Source organism: Octopus sinensis, linkage group LG30 (genome assembly GCF_006345805.1).
Source record: "Octopus sinensis linkage group LG30, ASM634580v1, whole genome shotgun sequence".
Lineage (NCBI taxonomy): Eukaryota > Metazoa > Mollusca > Cephalopoda > Octopoda > Octopodidae > Octopus > Octopus sinensis.
The window spans coordinates 5200603-5219338 of NC_043026.1; the positions used below are offsets into that span (position 1 = coordinate 5200603).

At 37.9% G+C, this 18736-nt stretch overlaps 2 protein-coding genes across 2 annotated transcripts in view; one reads left to right on the plus strand and one right to left on the minus strand.

Moving 5' to 3' along the window:
- Positions 1-1281, minus strand: part of LOC118768598 — a 129708-nt gene extending 128427 nt beyond the window's left edge. The window contains exon 1 of the mRNA XM_036515380.1: positions 1125-1281. The gene's annotated coding sequence lies outside the window, so the exon portion shown is untranslated. The remainder of the gene's footprint in view (positions 1-1124) is intronic.
- An 8720-nt stretch (positions 1282-10001) lies between these two features.
- Positions 10002-18736, plus strand: part of LOC118768599 (gastrula zinc finger protein XlCGF7.1-like) — a 286325-nt gene continuing 277590 nt past the window's right edge. Inside the window, exon 1 of the mRNA XM_036515381.1 lies at positions 10002-10065. The gene's annotated coding sequence lies outside the window, so the exon portion shown is untranslated. The remainder of the gene's footprint in view (positions 10066-18736) is intronic.

An 18736-nucleotide genomic window follows, 5' to 3' on the forward strand; every position in this document is an offset into this window, starting at 1 on the left:
AATTATCCTTACAATACTAGAATAGATTGAACCAACAAAGTGCTGTAGAGAAAAGTTACAAATATAACGAGCAAATATGAAATTAGGAATAAATAAATAACTATCAATGTTAGGTAAAAATGAATGTGATTTTTGAATTTAGTGGCAAAAAATGCTTATATGAACATTAAAAAGTACAAATAAACAAAACATGTGTTACATTGTGTTAGTAGAGTCGTTAGAACGTTGGACTTAGACACAAACTTAATCAGGCTATAAATTTGTTTTTTACTTATTTTGCTTTCTTTCTTTTTGTGGAAAAATCCGATCCTCAATATTGAAATTTGTATACATATATAGCTACACACACACACTAACTTGTGGTATTTATACAAACTCTTTGTCTACTGAGTTCAAATCCTGCCGAGATTAATTTTGATTTTTTATTATGCAGGGGTCGATAATTAAAATGCCAGTCTGAGGTGGTGGTCTGATGGATTTATATATTTGACAAGATGCCTTGTAGTATTTAATGTGGTTCTTTGTGATCTGAGTTCAAATCCTTTTGTTGCCTCCCTGGGTTGCAGACTTAATCTATCACCTTTTTCAACACCATCACCTGGCCCTTGAGATGCTTTTTAGGAGAGGATTTCTCTGTTGTATGCATTCATGTTAGGTCTCTTGTTTTGAGAATGTCTATCTTCCATTCACCACTTTTGAAGACCCTGGAAATATAAAGGACCATCGGCAGGGCCCTTCTCCCTTGCTAAGCTTTTAAAAAATTAAGTTTACAAAAAGCTAATAATTTAACAGCCATAAAATTTACAAATTTTATATTTCACTTGAGAATTAGAAATCCACTGTAAACTACCTAAAATTGTGTATCCTTAGATGAACATATCCATTCCTCTAATTTCCATTAAATAGTTTTGACATAGTCATAACCAAACTATACTTTATTTTATATTCTGGAAATGAAAATGTTTATTTGTAATGTAACAGTGTAAAGTCTTTGAAAAGTTTCTTGTCTAAAAATACTGCCTGAAAATAAAACAAATTCCAATATAAAAGTTTATGCTTCAAATAGTTCTAATGAAGCTTTAACGAAGTGTATTGGTAAATTGCGTATTAAATAAAATAATTACCTGGATTACTTGTGTTGAGGTGTTTATTCTAGCCTGAAGACTGTCTCTCTCAGAAATATCATGCAAGAGTGGCAATGGTTTGGCTAGTATACTGCACTTAAAGCTATATTTATAATCTACCAGGAAGAAGTTTCTAGATACCTGGTGGGTGTTACCTTGTCATGGGTATGTATCTTGGTTTAAAAGTATGTGTCTGTTGTAGTGTATAGGTATGTGTGTGTATATGTTGGTGTGTTGTAGTATATGTTAGCCAGATTACATCGACACGCCTATCTCAGATTAACACAGACTGTATGAATGACACCCTCTCCCCACCTCCCATCCAATTCTATATTCTTTCTTTCTCTCTTTACATCCTCTCCAACATGGCCACCACCACCACCTCTCCATGCATTTCCATTCAAGTGTTTCATGTTTCTGAACCAATCATATTCACTTATTTTGCCTTCTTTCTTTATATGGAAAAATCCCATCCTCAACATTTAAATTTGTATACATACATATATAGCTACACACACACACATGTACATATATATACATATAAACATGTACCTACAAACACACCCATATACATACACACATACAGGCATACCTTTTCCAATGAGTTGTAGTGACCCTAACATCGTATACAATAAGCCCATTATAGTTATTATTATTATTATAATTAATAAGAATCGTTAGCATACAGGGCAAAATGCTTAGTGGTATTTCACTTGTCACTACGTTCCAAGTTCAAATTCCACCGAGGCCGACTTTGGTTTCATCTTCCCAGGGTCAATAAAACAAGTATCATTTGAGTACTGAGGCCGATGTAGTCGACCGTCCGCTTCCCTACGAAATGTCAGGCCTTGTGCCTTTAGAAGAAAGGACTGTTATTTGTGCAGTGAATGACTTCATCGTTAATGTGTCGGACATTGAACGAAGCAAGGAAGGAGAATGCTTTAGAGTAGCTAACCCTGATAGAAATAACAGCCAAATCTCCTTCTAGTCAGATTCTATTGTTATAGGAATGTATATATGTATGTATTGAGCCAATGACCGAGAGCTCTGTATGGCTGTTAAATCACAAGAATTCTTCTATTTTGATCTGAGCTTTGTGTACTAAAGATCTTTAAAGTTTGATATTTTCTAAATCCCTAAGTTCCGCACATTTGGTAACATTGGCTGCATCTCTTTTCATTTCTTGTGTTAGCATTTTATCTGCCATAAGGGATCAGATAGGAGCCCTTTAATTGGTTTGGAGAGAGTGATATACTGATAATTAAATATCCTTAAATACACCACACACACACTGTCCATATACATATATCTATGTATGTGTGTCTATATATCTGGATGTGTGTGTGTATATATCTCCATACGTTACTGTATATAATAGCAAATTATTCCTCACAATTTTTTCTTGTAAAATGTCTGTTTTCTACTGAAAAATATTCTATTTCAACAGACATTCTTTGTTTCAGAAAACAAAACCTAAGAAAAACCAATGTATATATAATCCCTCTCATCAATGTATATATGTGTGTGTATATAAATGTATGAATGTGTGTCTGTATGTATGTAGGTCAGTAAGCATATCTATGTATGTATGTATGCAGGGGTGAGTATGTGCATGCATCTGTAGCTGTATATATGTGTGTATGTGCATATTAAGTATATGTATAGATATATGTAGTCAGTATATATACAAAGGTAAGTATATATATAAATATATGTGTATATATATATATATATATATATATATATATATAATATATGTATATATATATACGTGTATATATATATATATATATATATATATATACGTGTATATATATATATAAATATATATATATATATACGTGTATATATAAACATATATATATATATATATGTGTGTGTGTGTGTGTGTATATATGTATGTATATCTGCTGAGCTGGCAGAATCGTTAGTACACCAGGCAAAATGCTTAGCAGTGTTTTCATCTGACTTTATGTTCTGAGTTCTAATTCCATGGAGATTCGCATTCAGGGACGATGGCCACTGGGACTGATGCAATCAAAACTGGAGCATTCCACGAATCTGCTGGCCTTGTGCCAAAATTTGAATCCAATATTTATAGATGTATATATAATAGTGCACATATTTATACACAAAAGAGGTGACCTTTAACAGGACACCTTACGTGCTAGAGAGGGCAGTTAAAGCCCAAACTACAAGAGTAATTTCAAAGGGAACTCGAGTTTCTCTATTACTGTGCAAATAAATTAATTTCCCCAAATGGAAATTGTTGTTAAGATACCTGTGCCGGTGACATGTTAAAAGTACCGTCCGAACGTGGCCTGACTGGCGTTTGTGTCGGTGACACGTAAAAGCACCAACCAATCGTGGCCGTTTGCCAGCCTCCTCTTGCCCCTGTGCCGGTGGCACGTAAAAAGCACCCACTACACACACGGAGTGGTTGGCTTTAGGAAGGGCATCTAGCTGTAGAAACGCTGCCAGATCAGACTGGGGCCTGGTGAAGTCTTCTGGCTTCCCAGACCCTGGTTGAACTGTCCAACCCATGCTAGCATGGAAAATGGACGTTAAACGATGATGATTTGTGGTTGGGTATATATGTGTGTGTGTGTATATATATATATATATGATGTATATGTATTATATAAATATATATATATATACATATACACACATACATACAGTCACACCCTTTACACCCATGCCTTCCCCCAATACAATCTGGTCCTCCACCCTATCTCAACACTTTCCTTTCCTCCTACTTCATGCCCCTCCACTCTCCCTCATATGCCTCCTCACACACATTCACTCTCAATGCCCTCACAGACGTACCATTGTCCCCTTAGACACTCCTGTATCTCTCACCCTCTTAGGGATCACCCCTCTCTCTTCTCTCTATCCACACACCCTGTACAGTCTTCTGAACCCCTTCATTATACAGATGCTCCTACTTCTTTGTGCACTCACTCTGCCTATTCTGAATATGATCCTATTTAAGAAGAGAGGAGGGGAGTGAAAAGTAACGCTCTCTTTCTGTAGAGAGACTGTCCAACTGTCTGTCTCGCATCCAATCACACAAACAGGTATATGGTTCAAATTCACAGGAAACAAAAGACAGGTGTAGGAACAAGGAACACATGTTTTAGTTAAAAGCTCGAGAATGGACAAGTTTATTCTATATTATTTACATAAATATATATATGTATATATGTACATATATATATGTGTATATATATATATATACAAATTGAGATAGGGGTTGTAAATGCAACCCTCCATGGGATAACATATATCCAATATACTGCTATTTACTTATATTTATATTCTCTTATACATATTGTATTTATTGTATCACATTACTCCTTTATGTACACTGTTTTGTTCTATATTATTATGTTTGACCTTAAAGTTTCTTATGTGGTGGTTTAATAAAGTATGTGATTGGGTATTATCTGGAAATTGATATTTGATTTGGATGTATTTCTCCATTTTCTTATTTTGTATATATATATATATATATTTACCTATATATGATTGTTTGTATGTATATATACATTTATGCACATAATGCAAGCTAATTAATTAGTGAGAGAGTGTAACGCAGTGCCCATAACTTACTCACTGCCCCAAAACCTAATAATTACGTGAGCAGAATGGTAACAACGTATTACTGGTATTTAATGTTTTTCACTGTCTGGCGAGATGCTGTGTAAAGTTAGTCTAAATAGTATGTCATGGCTGGAATGTCTTGGCTTCTAGATTTGATGGATCAGGGTTGAGTTGGGGCTAAACTGCTATAACCACAATAATACGATCCTCTCCCTCCGACAGGCACCATGACCACCACCACTAGCATGGACTATTAGAGAAAGTAGGTAAACCTCACCCAAATCACATGTGGAACAATAAATTTGTAGCTGGCATTCACTGACTTGATCAACAAGCTTGGGGGAAATGACATGACAGCAACAACAACACCAACAATATCACACACACACACACACACCACCACCACCACCACAACCATGAAGACCAAAAAAAGAAAATTAAATTCATGATGTATAAAAGGTTAAAGAATGTTAGAGCTGTTAGAAATAGCAGCCAAATCCCCTTCCAACAACACCATTGTGTCTTAACATAACTTCATACATATTTATGTATGTGACCAGTGACAGTTGAATTGTACATGAGGGCTAGAGCTGTTAGAAATAGCAGCCAAATGCCCCTCCAACCTACTGAAATTAACTGCAGTTTATAAATTCTATGGCTGTCTTTCAACAAATGAACAACAGGTCCATTTAACTGCAGCACTTCATATGCTAGAAACAACAGCAAGACTTTAGCAAACATGTATATGAAGACAGAGGGAGCAATTTTGATGTAATCACCCCAAACAAACCCTCATAACTTTTTCCTTTTTGTGAATTTTTAGAAGAGTTTTGTAAATTTGTTCTAAACACAGGAATTGATACAGTTATGCAAAAGTGAAAAGAAAAGATAGTTTTTGTGCTTTTTAAGGGCTATTTAGCTGTTATTTTTAGCATATCGCATGACCACTTGATACCCTCCTTGTTTGTTTCTCACTCTTACATATTGATGTTTTCATTATCTTTCAATAAATTCATTTAATGGTCTTTTGATGGGATTTAAGCACAAAGTCCAGACTGTCCATTTTTTTAATTTCAAAATATTAAAACAGAATTTCCTGGAAATTGAAAAAAAACAAAACTGTTATGAGTGATTATATGGGATGCTTCAATCAGAATTCCGACATGGACAAAATATAGAAAGAAGCAGAAAGAAAAATATTTAAATATCTCATGTATCAATGCTTAATGGACACTAGACCTGCAGCAAGAAATAGCAGCCAAGTCTCCCTAAATCACAGACCTGTCTCTCTGTGTGTCTGTCTATCTATTATCAGCTCTTCTTCACAGCATTTTAGGATCAGATACCTTCCTTGCAACCCTCATCCGTATAGACATTCAGTCCCAGGGCACCCACAGAGGCACCATTTTCTACCATACACATATATGATTATTCTTTGTCTGTTGGCACAAGGCCTGGAATTCTAGTAGAGGCAGCCAATTGACTCCATCGACCCTGCGTGTGAACGATTCTTCCACCTCACCGGCTTATACACATACACATACTGTAACATCTCTCTCTCTCTCTGTCACTCTCTCCTTCTCTATCTTTCTATTCATCTATTAATTATGTAATAATTCTCATTTAACATTTAGCACAAGGACTGCAATTATTGTGAGCACCTAATCGATTACATTGACCCTATTACTTGATTTGTGCTCAATTCATGAGCCTGGAACGATTGGATGCAAAGCTACCCTCACCAGAATTTGAACTCACAATGTGAAACTACGAAATGGTGTGAAGCATTTCCTCTGCCGTGTGAGGGATTCTGCCAACACGCTGCCTTATGAACACACACACACACACACACACACATACTATAACTACAATAATATATATCATATATAGTTATATTAATACATATATGCTTCTAGAAATAGCAGTCAAATCTCCTAAAATCACACACCATGCTGTGTTATGTCTGAAGAAATTAACTGCATTGTAGGAAGGCTCGTTGGAATTACCAGCCAATTAAAGCTCTAATTACAGAGTAATTTCTAATGCATGTATATATGAGGTCATACAGGATCTCTATCTGGTAGCTAGATCACTTTTAGTAAATGTTGATTAAACCCCTCCCCTTAAAATTTCTAGCATTCTCCATAAATCAGGAAAAAAAAATCTATTCTTTATGAGGGCAGGGAGTCGCTTTTTGTATATCTGTGTATATAGTTGTATTGATATTTTCTCTTGTAGAAATAGCAGTCAAATCCCTTTAAATCACACATTATATTGAAATATTAGCATTGTGACTCGGCTTGTTAGAAATAATATCCAAATCTCCCTCTGAAATTAAACATAGGAGATGAAAGAGAGAGAGAGAGCAGAATGAGAGAGAAAAGAGTGAGAGAGGGAGGAGGACATATAATGATTGAGTGAGAAAGAAGGAGGGATCGCTGGAATAAATACAAGGCTTAACAAAAATATGAGGGGTGTTCATTAAAGATGTTCCCTCACCCACCCACTTCCAGTTATTGCAGGAAACGGAACTTGTACAGGTATAATCATACATGTCTCCCCATGTCCCATTGTAAATTGCAGCTTTCCACTCGGATTCGTTTGTCTTTTGCGGCTGCTGAAGTGGACTAAGCTGTTATAATGGAGGCAGTTGAATGCAGATCAGGGATCAGGTTCTTATACTTGGAAGGTCATACACCAAATGGGACTTTTGATGAGACGAAAGAAGCACTTATGGTGACGATGCACCATCATACAACATAGTCAAGCACTGGCATCACCTGTTCAAATGGGGCTGGACATTGGTGGAAACTGTTGGACAACCACATTCTGCCATTGATGATGATGCCATCCATAAAGTGGAAGCTGCCATTTTGGAGGATCACCACAGAACTTTATGGCAACTAACCCAAAAAGTGAAGATAAGCTTAGGATCTGTGGGAAAAAACTCATTTACAACCATTTGTACATGTTATCAGCACAATGGATTCCCCAGATGCTCACATCTTTTCAAAAGCAGGAATGGGTCAATTGTTCCAAGGCCCTTTTGGCAATGTGTCAAGAAAATGAGGAGGATTTTTTCAGCAGACCTATCACACAGGATGAAGCGTGGGTCCATCACTATGGTCCTGAGACTAAAGTCCAGTCAAAACAATGGAAGTATGATAACTCATCACCTCCAAAGAAGGGTCGCGTCCAGCCCTGACCAGGCAAGGTGATGCTCAATCTTTTTGGACCAGCACAGATTAGTGATGATGGATTTTCTGGCAAAGGGCTCCACAATTAATGGGGCACATCATGCTTCTCTGCCGCAGAAATTGCAGGATGCCATCAAAGCAGAGAAGCATGGCATGCTGACCAAAGGAGTCTGCTTCCTCAAAGACAACAACTCAGTTCACAAAACACATGTTGCCCAGATGAAAGCACACTCCTGTGGCTATGAAATCCTTACTCTCCTGACCTCGCACCATCTGACTTCCACCTCTTTCCAGCCATGAAATCTTTTTTGAAGGGGAAGAAATTTTCAGATGACAAACTTATTTCTGAAGTAAAGCCTTGACTCTAGATGCAGCCTACCAACTTCTACAGATGAGGGATACACAACTGCATAAAAGAGACAGGAGAAGTGTGACACCACTTCTGGAGGACAACTGAAGGTTCCTATGGGACAACCTGTTGCGGGTTACTGACCAGATCTGTGGCTGATGCAAAGGCCCACTTGATCTAAGGTGGCATGGTGGTGGAACAATGTAGTTGACATGGTCATTAGGAAAAAGAAACAGGCATGGAAGGACTGGAAGTGTGGTGGAAGCAGGGAACTGTATCAGATCGCCAGAAGGGAAGCTAGGAGACAGGTTTACTTAGCCAGAAGGGAAGCAGGTAAGAATAAAAATTTGCCAATGTTCTTTCTTGTGTGGACCAGAGACTCAAAGTGTTTCATATTGCAAGACAGTGTGTGAGAGAGAATTGTGATGTCAAAAGAGAGAAATGTGTCTGCATGGATGATGGGTCACTTGCATTTAATGATGCTGCAAAGAGAGAGACTTGGAGATGCCACTATAAATGGTTCCTGAATGGAAAAAAGTGTGCCAAATGTTGACCTAACAGAGGGATCAGCTATTCAAATTGACAGTACCTTGGTAGATAAAGCAATTAAGGGTATGGAAGCAGGGAAAGCTCCTGCCTCATTAGGAATCACTGCTGTGATGCTTAAAATATCTGGTGGTGTAGGCTGTAGTCTAGTCACATGTATAGTCAAGCAGGTGATGTGCAAAGGGGTCATACCCAATGACTGGTGTTGCAGCACCATAATCAATTGCTACAAAGGTAAAGGTGATGCATTAGACAAAACTAATTACAGAGGTATGAAATTGTTGGACCAGGTGATGAAAGCCACGGAGAGGGACATAGCCCAACTAAATAGGGAGTGAGTTAGTTTAGATGAGATGCAGTTTGGGTTTGTGCCAGGGAGAAGCACTATTGATGTTATATTTCTGGTAAGACAGCTGCAGGAGAAATACCTAGTTAAAGATAGTCTCCATACATGGCATTCATTGACAAGGAGCCATATATTTTTTTATTGAACTTAAAACATTTGACCCTTTAAATTAACTTTGGTACTCGCAGCTATCAGGTGACATTTTTTTCATCTGGTCATAGTTTTCAGGAGTCCTTATGCCTCTGATCCACCTGTCCATAAGGGTATTCTTGGCCATTGAGGTGGTGGTAGGGTGTCTACCTGTTTTCAGTTGACTGGGCCAGAAACATGGATAATCTTGCGAAAACAAACGCATAAACCTAAAAAATAGGTTTATTGAGTGAAATGACTAAATCTTTTTGAATAGAGAAACATCAGGTGAGTTTTATTTCAAACAATTGTTTTCGGGTAAGGTCATAAATATATCTGTATTTATGTATAAGTAAATGTGTAGCCAAGCACATCTGCCCACACACACACACATTATTAAGTATGTTTTTACTTAGACATAAACACAGGTGACATTGTAGCTGGCCTAAATCTCATGTTTTCAAATAAAACTCACCTGACCTATTCAGCATTTCATTCAATAATGCAAAACAACTGGGGTTTTTTTTCCTTTTTCTCTTATTTTTTTTTTGCTTATTATTTTGACCTCTTGCAATTTCTATTCATGTGTATGTGTGTGTATATATGTATGCGTGTGTGCAACCACCTGCATGCTAATGTGTTTGTGTAGGGATGTGCCACACCCATCAAAACCTGGGCAGACATGAAGACTGCGTGAAAAGAAATCTGATACACCCTCCACCCTCCACCCCACGGAAGAAAGGAGAAGACTTTGGAAATTGCTTTTAAGTAAGAAACTCTGTCTGTCTGTCTGTCTATCTGTCTATATATATATATATATATATATATATGGTGGTGCTCCAGCATGACCACAGCTGCATGACTGAAATGAGTAAAAGAAAACAATAAAACAATAGTATATATGTATACATATACAAACACACACACACACACACATATATATATATATATACATTTGAAGTATTGTCCAGGTATATCTAAATGAAGAAGACTAATCAAATTTACAAACGTATTTAAAGGGTCTGAAACCTAGGTACTAGATTATCCGATTCCGGGTTGTTCATTTATCTAATGTTCTTCCTAGAGTTAAGATGGAAGTCTTTATGTCCCCAGCCTTCACGCGTCTTTTCCAGTATATATACACAGTGAAGCTTTACTACAGGGTCGTAAATCTATTGACTGCTATTTCCAGTAAACATTGGTGCCTTGTTGTACCACTAATCTATATTTATACTTCTACCTTAACCTGGTGTTTTATTTGACTGGAAAGTAAGACGTTTGCTTTGCAATATTTTTATTTTCATTGTGTGCGTGTGTATATATATATATACTAGCAGTATCGCCCGGCGTTGCTCGGGTTTGTAAGGGAAATAACTATAAAGCATTTTTAGAGAGTTATAGCCAAAAAATAGCAAACAAATGGGAAAAAAATGATGGTAAATTTTTTTTTGAGAGTTAAAAAGGTGGAGTTGCGTCCCCTAGACAGTCTGTGGTTTGTGTTTCTGATTCTCGACCCCATGTCGAATTTATCGATTTTTTCAGAACTGGGGGAACTTTTCAAAATTTTCGCTGCGTTAGTTTTGAATTATGACATTGTGCTATGTGTGTGTCAAGTTTCATCAGAATCGGTTGAAAGCCGTGGTCAGGGTGAGGGTACAACCTAACAGACACACAGACACACACACAGACAAACTGCCGTTTATATAGAGAGAGATATATGAATGTATATACATGTATATATATATATATATATATATATATATATATATATATATATGTATATATATACATGTATATATATATATATATATATGTATATATATATATGTATATATATATATATATATATATATATATATATATATATTATTTATTATTAGAAGGAGCTTCTACAGGACTAGAACTGTTTCATTCAAGAGAAATCATCAGGAAGCTAGTTAACAAGAATTGTTAACTAGATTCTTGTTAACTAGCTTCCTGATGATTTCTCTTGAATGAACAGTTCTAGTCCTGTAGAAGCTCCTTCTATATAATAAATTAATTTTACTCTTCTATGTATTGAGTACCTTATTTACTGTGGTTAACCCCGAATCAACCCGGGACCTACATATATATATATATATATATATATATATATATATATAAAATAATTTAAATTAGAGATAAAAGCACTATTAGGCAAATCAAACAGAGTAAAACATAAACCAAGACAAATAAAAATAAAATAATATACAAAATATATAAAATATGAAATATATAAAAAATTGCTTGGCCGCAATTTAATGACTGCAGGATCCAGTAAAAGATCAACATACACATACAAGTAAATATATTTACATGGTTATGTTCACACATATGTTAATATACGTGTGTATATATATATCTTTTCTCTCGTTTACTTGTTTCAGTCTTTTGACTGCGGCCATGCTGGAGCACCACCTTCAAGTAGAGTAAATCGACCCCAGGACTTATTCTTTGTAAGCCTAGTACTTATTCTATCAGTCTCTTTTGCTGAACCGCTAAGTTATGGGGACATAAACACACCAGCATTGGTTGTCAAGCAATGGTGGGGGGACAAACACAGACACACATACATATATATACATATATACGACGGGCTTCTTCCAGTTTCCGTCTACCAAATTCACTCACAAAGCTTTGGTCGGCCCGAGGCTATAGTAGAAGACACTTGCCCAAGGTGCCACGCAGTGGGACTGAACACAGAACCATGTGGTTGGTAAGCAATCTACTGACCAAACAGCCACTTCTACATATATATATATATATATATATATATATATATATATATATATATGTGTGTGTGTGTGTGTGTATATATGCATATGTATGTGTGATGGACTCCAATTGAAAACAACATACGAGCATCCATCTTTTGCCCAAAGGTTTGCAGAAACAATTCCTTTACAGTGATGAAATGTTCATGCTATACTTTCACTCACTCTACCCATCAAATACATGTGCGTGTGTGTGCATATATATATATATATATATACATATACATATATATATATACATATACATACATATACATACATATACATATATATACATATATATACATATATATACATATATATACATATACATATATATACATATATATACATATACATATATATACATATATATACATATATATACGATCACAAGTTATGCAGATGATACAAAAGTTTCACAGGCAATACAGAACCCTGAGGACACTAAACGCCTGCAATGTGAGCTGGACAAAATATACAAGTGGGCTGAAAAGAATAGCATGCAGTTCAATGCTGAAAAGTTTCAAGCTTTATACTATCAGCATGCAAAACTAAATGCAATACCCAATGAATACACTGGACCCGGAGGAATAGCAATCCCAGAGGCACAATCAGTGCGTGACCTGGGTATTTACATGGGTGACGACGCAACCTTTCGTGTACATGTTGCTAAATTGGCAATAAAATATAGACGGCTGGCTGGATGGATTCTCAGAACCTTTATAACAAGAGAACAAGAAACCATGATGATCCTCTTTAGGACACTTGTCCTAAGCCACTTTGACTACTGCTCTCAGTTATGGTCACCATCCAGTGTCAAGTTGATCACAGAGCTCGAGGCGATCCAACGCAGCTACACGAAGAAGATAGCCTCTATGCAGAATGTAAGCTACTGGGAAAGACTCAAGAGATTAAAACTATATTCCTTGAAGCGTAGGCGGGAAAGATATGCCATAATATACATCTGGAAGATCCTGGAGGGACGTGTCCTAAACTTTGGCATCGAGAGTTACGCAAATGCCAGAACTGGGCGCCACTGCGTGGTGCCTAGGACTCCAAATTTGCCATCAAGATGTAGGACAAGATTCTGTGATAGCCTGGGCTTCCGTGGCCCACAGCTCTTCAATATCCTCCCGAAGAACCTGAGAGACCTGCATGGGGTGGATGCAGATGTCTTTAAAATGAAACTGGATCTCTTCCTCTCAGGTGTCCCAGATGAACCAACTTCACGGCAGGAGGTGCAGATGAGGGCAGCTGCATCGAACTCTCTCATGCACCAAATGGCAGTTGCTAAAAAGCTTTCGTGAAGTAAAACCAAGTAGCAACACCAAATGGCAGTGCCCCAGCATGTCCACAGCTCATAAGCTGAAACTAGAATCAATCAATCAATCAATCAATCAATCATACATATAGATATACATATATATATATATATATATATATATATATATATAAACTGTTGTGTCTGGGGAGAGTGATTGCGTCAAGACTATTGAAAAGGTTGCAAGACGCAAGGAAAATTTTAGAAAATAAAAATAAGAAATAAGTGGAAATTTTACCGGTGAGTGTGTTAAATAATAAGGCACTAAAAGTGAATGACTCTCCCCAGACACAACAGAATGTGCTTCAACACACGAACTCACATAAAGAATTTTGCAAACCAAATCCAAAATCGAAATATATATATACACACACATATATATACATACATACATATGTGTGTGTGCGTATATATATATAAATAAATAATACATATATATATATATATGTATACATATACATAATACGCGTGTGTGTGTGTGTGTGTTTATATTTATATATATATATATATATAAATAATACGCACACACACATATATATATACATATATATAAATTTTGTCATTGAAAGCTACACCAATGCCAGAACAGGACGACACTGCATAGTGCCAAAGATCCCAGCAATGCCATCGCACTTCGGGACCAGTTACTGCAACAGTCTGGATTTCAGGGGCCCACAGCTTTTTAATATTCTCCTAAAGAACTTGCACAAAGTAAATGTAGGAGATTTTAAATCAAAGCTGGACCTCTTCCTGTTGAGAGTCTCAGATGAACCTCCCTCACGTCAAGAGGTGTAAATAAGGGTGGCTACATCAAACTCCATTCTTTACCAAGTGCCACATATTGGAGGAGGCACTCAGTAATAACAGTGTAGCAAAACGGCAGTCGCTCCAGCATGGCCGCAGCTCTGAGCTGAAACTACAGAAATAAAATATATATAATACGTATGTGGATGTTTTTATATTTACATATATATATATATAAATAATACATGCATATATATATACATATATATATATATATCAACATCATCATCGTTTAACGTCCGTTTTCCGTGCTAGCACGGGTTATATATATATAGTGCATACATATATATATTGAATGTATACCAAATAATTGTCACATATTACATTTACCGATATATATATATATATTTATATACATACAAAAAAACATACATACATGTATACTACATACGTATGTGACGGTGGCACGTAAAATGCATCATTCAAACATGCTTGATGCCAGCACTGCCTGAGTGGTCCTGATGCCTGTGGCACATAAAAAGCACCGACTTCACTCTCGGAGTGGTTGGCATTAGGAATGGTATCCAACTGCAGAAACTTTGCCAGATGAGATTGGGGCCTGGTGCAGCCTTCTGGTATGCCAGCCCTCAGTCAAACCGTCCAATTCATGCCAGCATGGAAGCAGACGTTAAAGACGATGACGATGATGATGATACATATATGTCTATATGTATGTATGTATTTGTAGCCCTCTTAGACATGCCAGTGGCCCCTCAGACAGCCATAGTTACCAGCTATGCTAACGATACAAAATTATCAGAGGCAATAAAAAAATCAAAGATGACATCGCAAGATTACAGCTGGGGCAAACGACTGAGAAAAGCGGCAAGACCATGGTGGTGCTCCAGCATGACCACAGCTACATGTGTAAAGAAACGTGTAAAAGAATTATATGTCTGTGCGTGTGTGTATTATGAAACCGTATCAAAGCTTTCCTGAGTCATTGACTCACACAGCACAAATTATCGACTCATAAGGCCGGTTTCCCTTATTCTGTCATGTATATATTTCCCCCAATGAAGAGGAAGGTGGGCCATCGTTGGATTCCTTGATTTTACTAGCCAAATAAATTGGGGGAAGTGGAATGAAGAGTGTTGCTCAAGAAAACAATCTATCACCCAATCCAGGAATTGAAACCTTAATCTTAGTATCATGAGTGCAACACACTAAAAATGTGCATCCACACATTCACACAGACACACATACACAAACATACATGTACATGGGTATAAATATACACAAGTATACACCCTTATATATACATATATAATTAAACATATATATATATACACATAAATACATACACACACACACAGTTACAGTAAATATATATATATGCATATACATACATATATATATACACACACACACAAACACACATATATATATATATATATATATATTCATGTATGTGTGTGTCACTGTTTGCCCTCCCATCCCCCCACAAACGGTTGACAACCGATGTTGGTGTATTTACATCCCCACACTTAGCAGTTCACCAAGAGAAACCGATAGAACAAGTCCTTGGCTTACAAAGAATATGTCCTGGGGTCGATTTCTCTGAACCTTTAAGGCAGTGCTCCAGCGTGGCCACATTCAGAAGATTGAAACAAGTAATAGAATAAAATTATACATAGGTGTAAGAGTGGCAGTGTGGTAAGTAGCTTGTTTACCAGCCACATGGTTCCGGGTTCAGTCCCGCTGCATGGCACCTTGGGCAAGTGTCCTCTACTATAGCCTCAGGCCGACCAAAGCAATGTGAGTGGATTTGGTAGACAGAAACTGAAAGAAGCTCGTCGTATATATGTATATATATATGTGTATGTGTGTGTATGTTTGTGTGTGTGTGTGTGTCCCCAACATCGCTTGACAACTGATGCTGGTGTGTTTACGTAACATAGCAGTTCAGCAAAAGAGACCGATAGAATAAGTACTGGGCTTACAAAGAAAAAGTCCTGGTGTCGATTTGCTCGACAATACGCGGTGCTCCAGCGTGGCCACAGTCAAATGATTGTAACAAGTAAAAGAGTAAAGAATATACAAACAGGTGTGTGTGTGTGTATGTATCCATATATAAACATATATATGGATAAATACATATATATGTGTGTGTATATATAGATATACATGTGTGCTTATATGGTTTGATTGATTGATTGATTGATTCTAGTTTCAGCCTATGAGCTGTGGCCATGCTGGGGCACCGCCATTTGGTGTTGCTACTTGGTTTCACTTCATGGAGGCTTTCTAGCAACTGCTATTTGGTGCATGAGAGAGTTCGATGCAGCTGCCCTCATCTGCCCCTCCTGCCGTGAAGTTGGTTCATCTGGGACACCTGACAGGAAGAGACCCAGCTTCATTTTAAAGACATCTGTATCCACCCCATGCAGGTCTCTCAGGTTCTTCGGGAGGATATTGAAGAGCTGTGGGCCTCGGAAGCCCAGGCTATCACAGAATCTTGTCCTACATCTTGATGGCAGGTTTGGAGTCCTAGGCACCACGCAGTGGCGCCCAGTTCTGGCATTTGCGTAACTCTCGATGCCAAAGTTCAGGACACTTCCCTCCAGGATCTTCCAGATGTATATTATGGCATATCTTTCCCGCCTACGCTCCAGGGAATATCATTTTAATCTCTTGAGTCTTTCCCAGTAGCTTACATTCTGCATAGAGGCTATCTTCTTTGTGTAGCTTCGTTGGATCGCCTCAAGTTCTGTGATCAACTTGACACTGGATGGTGACCATAGCTGAGAGCAATAGTCAAAGTGGCTTAGGACAAGTGTCTACCAGAGGACCATCATGGTTTCTTGTTCTCTTGTTCTAAAGGTTCTAAGAATCCATCCAGCCAGCCGTCTACATTTCATTGTCAGTTTAGCAACATGTACATGAAAGGTCGCGTCATCACTCATGTGAATACCCAGATCACGCACTGATTGTGCCTCTGGGATTGCAATCCCTCCGGGTCCAGTGTATTCATTGGGTATTGCATTCAGTTTTGCATGCTGATAGTATAAAGCTTGAAACTTTCCAGCATTGAACTGCATGCTATTGTTTTTAGCCCACTTGTTTATTTCGTCCAGCTCACATTGCAGGTGTTTAGTGTCCTCAGGGTTCTGTATTGCCTGTGAAACTTTTGTATCGTCTGCATAACTTGTGATCGTGGCTCTCTGCGTGGCTGAGGGCATGTCTGAGAGGGCCATTATGAACAGTAGTGGTCCCAGAACAGTGCCCTGCGGAACACCGCTCACTATTTGTGTGTTAATGGAGGTGGCCCCATTGGTTACTACCACCTGACTTCTATCCTTCAGAAAGTCATGAAGCCATTCTCCCAGTTTTCCAACTATGTTGAGATCACGCAGTTTGTGACATATCATTCCATGATCGACTTTATCAAAGGCCTTTGCAAAGTCGAGATATATCACTTCCACATTTGAGTGGTTGAGCAGCCGTTTCAGCACCCAGTCATAGTGTTGTAGGAGCTGAGTTAAACAGCTTCTCCCTGGTCGGAAACCATGTTGGGTGTCGGGCAGCAAGTCATTCTCTTCAAGGAAGGTGATCAGCTTCCTTCTGACTATTCGTTCCATGACCTTGCTGATGTGTGAGGTCAGAGAGATAGGTCTATAGTTCTTGGCTTCCGCTCTGCTACCTCCTTTATGAATGGGGCATATTTTACCTTCCTTCAGTTTTCCTGGAAGTTTGCCAGCTGCAAGGAAGCTCTGAAAGAGGAACTGTAGTGGTCTTGCTAGGACTCTCTTACATGCTTTTAGGAGGATTGCCGGGAATCCATCGGGGCCAGTAGCTGAGTCTGTTTTCATTTCATCTATAGCCTTGGTTACATCGTCTTCCTTTATATCGATGTAATCTATCGTCGCCGCCTCTGATTTTATATCTGCAGTGGTAAAAAAGTCAGTTGGATTGGTGATTTGGAGATGCCCAAGGGGTGGAGTGAAAACACTCTTGAATTGCTCATTCAGTATTTCACTTACCCTCATTGGTTTTCCTGTAAGTGTGCCATCCTTTTCGAGGAGTGGCCCTATTCTACAGTGCACTGTAGCTGTTTCTTTGGCATACCTGTAGAAAGCTCTGGGTTTCTATAGCCCAGGCTTCTTTGTCTGCTCTTTCTTTTTCATTGGAGAGTTGCAGACATTTTTCGATTTCCAACAGTTTTATTTTTAGGCGGGACTTTTCACTGCTTTCAATCTGTTTGTTTAGGCGATTTGAAAATTTCGTACGCCGTCTCATTAAAATTTTCCTCTCTCTGGGGATTTTGTTCTTGTGTACAGTGGCCTTTCTCTCTGGGTCACATTTGTAGCATATGGCTTGCATTACAGACATGAATTGTTGAAGTTTCACGTCGATGTCTGGCGAGGAGAGACATTTAGGCGAGTTTTGTTTGAGGATCTCTTTCTCAATTTGTTTCCAGTTTGCCTTATGGTAGTTCAAGCTGGAAAGATTTTGAGGGTTTCTTGTAGGCTGCATGTCCGTGCTCTCTTTTGGCCCGTACATGGTCAGCTCTATCATGTTGTGATCCGAGAGTAGT